Source organism: Chrysemys picta, chromosome 2 (assembly GCF_011386835.1).
Source record: "Chrysemys picta bellii isolate R12L10 chromosome 2, ASM1138683v2, whole genome shotgun sequence".
In the NCBI taxonomy this organism is placed as follows: Eukaryota; Metazoa; Chordata; order Testudines; family Emydidae; genus Chrysemys; species Chrysemys picta.
The window spans coordinates 257,190,154-257,196,394 of NC_088792.1; positions in this window are offsets into that span (position 1 = coordinate 257,190,154).

Consider the following 6,241-nt stretch of genomic DNA (forward strand, 5'->3'; position numbering starts at 1 on the left):
GTAATTTTGTATCATCTGCAAATTTTGCCACCTCCCTATATACCCTGTTTTCCAGATCATTTATGAATATGCTGACAGCACTGGTCCCAGTACAAATCCCTGAGGGACACCACTATTTACCTCTCTCCATTCTGAAAACTGTTTATTCCTACCCTTTGTTTCCTATCTTTTTACAAGTTACTGATCCATACAAGGATCTTCCTGCTTATCCCAAGGCTGCTTACTTTGCTTAAGAGGCTTAGATGAAGGACCTTGTCAAAGACTTTGTGAAAGTCACAGTACACTATATCAATTGGGTCACCCTTGTCCACATGCACACCTTCAGAGAATTCTAGTAGATTGGTGAGGCATGATTTCCTTTTACAAAAACCATGTTGACTTTTCTCCAACATATCGTGTTCATCTATTTATCTGATAAGTATATCCTTTACTAAATTTCAACCAATTTGCCTGGTAAATTAGGCTTACTAACCTGTAATTGCCAGGATCACCTATGAAGCATTTTTAAAAAATCAGCATTACATTAACTATCCTCCAGTCATTTAGCTTCACTGCAATGCCCTTGTCTTCCTTGAGTGCTTCTTTAGCACCTTGATCATCCAGTGATCCCACTGCTCATTTGTCAAGCTTCCTGCTTCTGATGTACTTACAAAAATTAATACAATTTTTTGCTAGTTGTTCTTCAAATTCTTGTTTATCCTGCCTAATTATATTTTTACACTTGACTTGCCAGAGTTTATGATCCTTTCTACTTTCCTTAGTAGGATTTTACTTCTAATTTTTAAAGGATGCCTCGTTGCCTCTCACAACCTCTTTTACTCTGCTGTTTACCCATGGTGGCATTTGTTGGTCCTCTTACTTTTTTTTTATTTGGGTTATACATTTCATTTGAGCCTCTATTATAGTGTTTTTCAAGTAGTTTCCAGGCAGTTTGCAGGCATTACACTCTTTTGACTCTTCCTTTTAGTTTCTTTCCTAGCCTCCTCATTTTTGTGTAGTTCCCATTTTTGAAGTTAAATGCTACTGTGGTGGGTTTCTTTGGTATTTCCCCTTCCCCCCACAAGGATATTAAATTTAGTTACATTATGGTTGCTCTTATTGAGCAGTTCAGCTATATTGACCTCTTGGACCAAATCCTGTGCCCCACTTAGGACTAAATCAAGAATTGTCTCTCCCCTTGCTGGTTCCAGGATTAGCTGCTCCAAGAAACAGTCATTAATGTTGTCTAAACATTTTATCTCTGCATCCCTTCCTAAGGTGACTTGTATCCAGTCAAAATGGGGATAGTTGAAATCCCCCATTACTATTGAGTTTTCTGTTTTTGTAGCCTCTCTAATCTCCCTGAGCACTTCAAAAATCATCATCACAATCCTGGTCAGGCTGTCAGTAGTATATTCCTACTACTATACTCTTATTATTCAAGCATGGAATTTCTATCCATAGAAATGCTGTGGAACAGTTTGAGTCATTTAATATTTTTATTATATTTGACTCTGGGCTTTCTTTCACATATAGTGCCACTCCCCCACAAGTGCAACCTACTCTGTCATTCCTATATATTTTGTACCTTTGTATTACCGGATCCTATTGGCCCTGTGCATGGAACTGGTCAAATGCTACCATGGCGGTCCTGGACTTTAATCTCCTATATCTTAAATTTCTAACTTTAGTCCTTTCCCTTTGGGTTCCAGTTCTTTTCAGGACTTTCCTAAACAGCACAAGGATTTGCCTTTTCTTTTTCATTCTCAGCACAGGTCCCTAATTTCATTCTCAGCACAGGTCCCTGCTTATGGGTATAGTTGGCTTGATAGAGATAGAATCTTCCAAAATGGACATACCAGAAAAGGCTTCTTTAAATGGAGATATTGTAGTACCTGCAGCAGAGCCAAAGATACGATAGTAAAAATTTCAAACCAGCCCCTTAGCTTCAGTAAATGCAGTACAGCTAATCCTTTAAGAAGCCTTAGTAGTACAAGACAAGAAGTTTCCCATTAAATCTTTCAGAATATGAAAGATAGCAGATGAGTTCCTCTGTAGGATGCCATTATGTTATCAAAGGACCAAACTGTGACTTCACTGATAGTCAGGAAACTCCCTCCCCCTTTTTTTCTGATCCTGCTCTTCTTGTCCACTTGCACATTCTTTCTTCTTTTCTCTCATGGTCTTAATAGTATTCAAGTTGCTGCTTTCTGCATGTTATCTCTTTTCTAATTTCCTTTTGTCATGTGGCATGGTGCATTGGGGCGGGATGGTTAGGGTGCTAGTCCAGGATTTGGGGGACCAGAGATGACTTTTCTGCTCTGTCAGACTTCCTGTGCAACATTGGGCAAGTCACTTAGTCTTTGAGCCTCAGTTCCCCATGAGTAAAATGGGGATAATACTTCCCTATCTCCAACAGAATGTTGTGATGATAAATACAATAAAGATTGTGAGGTGCTCAAGTACTATGGTAATGGGGACTACATAGGTACCTATGATTTGATATTTGCACTGTTGTTGTAGCTATGTTGGTCCCAGGATATTAGAGAGACAATGTGGGTGAGGTAATATCTTTTATTGGACCAACTACTGATGAAGAGCTCTGAAAGCTTGTCTTTCTCACCACCAGAAGTTGGTCCAATAAAAGATATTACTTCACCCACTTTGTCTCTCTGTGATTTGATCTGACATTCTAATGTGGCTTACTTTAGATTGCAACTCCTACGCACTGCAATAGCATGGTGTGGTGGTTGCCTCTTTCAATGATGATCTTAATCATTCATTATTGACAGCGTAAGTTTGTGCTGAAAGAGCTTGCAACAAACCCTTTCAGATACTTTTTTAAATTCTTCAGTTGCTTTTATTTCACTAAGCTGTTGCTTTAAGAGCATTGTAGGAAGCTATAACGCTTCTAAACTAGTTTATTTAATATGCATGTACACACAATATTAATATGTTACGTCTGAAACAATTCCATACAATTCTGAATATTCATAATTGCAATAAAGGATTAAGCCTCTACTAGCCATTGTTACTTACAAAAGACTCTTCAGGAGACATTGAGCTGCATTTTCAAGATTGCCAACTAAAGGGCACGTGGAACGTTTGTTGGTACACCTGCTACATGCAAAACCTGTAGTTAGAACTCCCTCTCCCCAAACTGTTGCGCTAATAACATTCATGGGACAAGACACTGGACCTGCACAGAAATGCACTCTAGGCATGATAGTGTGGCTAACTGTTCTTGCCACCCATTGTGCTTCTCAGTGCCGGGAACCAGATTGTGCCTGCTGCCTGTATGTGTTGTTGACCTTGACCTGATCTCAGAAGATTTTTGCTTATGTTTAAACTCTAATTTATGTGTTTAAAGATGCTAGTATTAACGCTGTAACACAAGAAGGGAGAAACAAATTTACGCATAACAAAATAAGCTTGGTAATAAGTTTGAGGCCTAATAGAGTTAAGGGAACCTAGCAGTTAGCATACTGTTAGCATGAGTATTTGCCCTAGGGGTTATAAGATTTAGTAATGTGTATCTTATGATAAACAAGTACAATGCAAAAGAACAAGATAACAAACTCCTCATGAAATTCTAGGAGATTTTTGGTACATGTAACCAGGAGGTTAACAGCATTAATATATTGGAAACATTGGGAAATATATTGATGCAAATAGCTTATGTCAGCAATCAGAAACCCATCTATGGTTCACCAGAATACAACATCCAGCCAGGGACTGGAAACCAATCTAAATATGGTCCCAGATATATGTGAGTATAGACAAAAGTGTATAAAAAAGTTGTACGTCCAACCTCTGGTGAGGACATTCGGGTGACCAGGTGATGGAAGCCTGGAGTGCCACATCCTGCTTCTGGTGCTTCCTCCACTTCCTATTCTTTTCATCTTCACTTCCGATGATCTCCATAATGTTGTGAGTATGCACAGTAGGTGATGTCATTTTGCTGTACTTATCTTATTATTCTTACTCTTCTGACTCTTCTATAAGAGTTTTCACCAAAAATTTGAGTAGCAAATTGGACATCTAACTTAATGAATGCCAGTGAAAATGAGGTAGGATCAGAGGCTATAATAGGGAAAGAACAAGTTAAAAATTATGTAGATGAGTTCGATGTTTTCAAATCAGCGGGGCCTGATGAAATATATCCTAGAATACTCAAGGAGCTGACTGAGGAGATATCTGAGCCATTAGCAATTATCTTCGAAAAGTCATGGAAGACGAGAGAGATTCCAGAGGACTGGAAAAGGGCAAATATAGTTCCCATCTATAAAAAGGGGAGTAAGGACAACACAGGGAATTACAGACCAGTCAGCTTAACTTCAATACTTGGAAAGATAATGGAGCAAATAATTAAGCAATCAATTTGCAGATACCTAGAAGATAACTAACAGTCAGCCTGGTTTGTCAAGAACAAATTGTGTTAAACCAACCTAATAGCTTTCTTTGACAGGGTAACAAGCCTGCTGGATAGGGGGGAAGCAGCATATGTGGTATAACTTGACTTTAGTAAGGATTTTTGATGCTGGCTTGCATGGCCTTCTCAAAAACAAAAAAGGGTACTATAACATAGATGGAGCTACTATAAGGTGGATGCATAATTGGTTGGAAAACTGTTCCAAAAGAGTTCACAGTCAAGCTGGAAGGGCATATCAAATGGGGTCCAGCAGGGATCAGTTCTGTTTCTGGTTCTGTTCAATATCTTCATCAATGATTTTTTTTAGATAATAGCATACAGGGTACACTTATAAGGTTTATGGACAATACCAAGCTAGGAGGGGTTGCAAATGCTTTGGAGGCTAGGATTAGAATTCAAAATGATCTGGAAAAACTGGAGAAATGCTCTGAAGTAAATAGGATGAAATTCAATAAGACAAATGCAAAGTACTCCATTTAGGAAGGAGCAATCAGTTGCACACATACAAAATGGGAAATGACTGCCTAGGAAGGAGTACTGCAGAAAGGGATCTGGGGGTCATAGTGGATCACAAGCTAAATATGAGTCAACAGTGTAACATTGTTGCAAAAAAAGCAAACATCATTCTGAGACGTATTAGCAGGAGTGTTGTAAGCAAGACACAAGAAATAATGCTTCCGCTCTTCTCCACACTGATTAGGTCTCTGCTGGAGTATTGTGTCCAGTTCTGGGAGCCATACTTCAGGAAGGATGTGGACAAATTGGAGAAAGTCCAAGGAAGAGCTACAGAAATGATTAAAGGTCAAGAAAACATGACCTATGAGGGAAGACTGAAAAAAAAATTGGGTTTGCTTAGTCTGGAGAAGAGAAGACTGAGGGGGGACATGATAACAGTTTTCAAGTACATAAAAGGTTGTTACAAGGAGGAGGAGAAAAAATGTTCTTCTTAACCTTTGAGGATAGGATAAGAAGCAATGGGCTTAAATTGCAGCGAGGGCAGTTTATGTTGGACATTAGGAAAAACTTCCTAACTGTCAGGGTGATTAAGCACTGGAATAAATTACCTAGGGAGGTTGTGGCATCTCTGTCACTGGGTTTTTTAAGAGCAGGTTAGACAAACACCTGTCAGGGATGGCCTACATAATACTTAGTCCTCCCTTGAGTGCAAGGGATTGGATTAGATGACCTCTTGAGATCCCTTCCAGTCCTACGATTCATGATTCTATAACTGCAATTCTACTTGTTTGTATTTAAGTACTAAATAAAGTTTTAATGTTTCTACAGGTGGTTCACCAGTCTCATCCTTAATTATTTATGTAGTTGCCTGATTAAGAGAACCTGTTATTAGTGACTTCTGCATTTTGCACCAAATCAATCAAAGGCTAAAACGTGATACAGGGGTAGGTGTAGTAAGGGCTCATGTGACTATCTTGGATTTTTCCTCCATGGAGGGTATCCCACAGCTGGGAACTTTAAAAGCTTCTTAATCTTAGATTTAGAAGGTGACTTACCACTGCCTGTGCTCAATTAAGCTTTTTTAAAAGGAAGCTATTAAAAAGCTTTAAAAGCAGATAAGTGTAGAAGTGAATAAAATTAATTATCAAAATAAGTGTCAAAGGAAAAGTAGAGAGGCAAGGTGGGTGAGGCAATATATTTTATTGGACCAACTTCTGTTGGTGAAAGAGACAAGCTTTCCAGCTTATACAGAACTCTTCTTCAGGTCAAGGAAAAATAGGACATGCTTATCCTCACCTGTGAGAGACATCCTGCTACATGGCATTCATTCTTGTTCTGTCAAATATGATGTTAGAAGTTCCCACATTAGAGTGG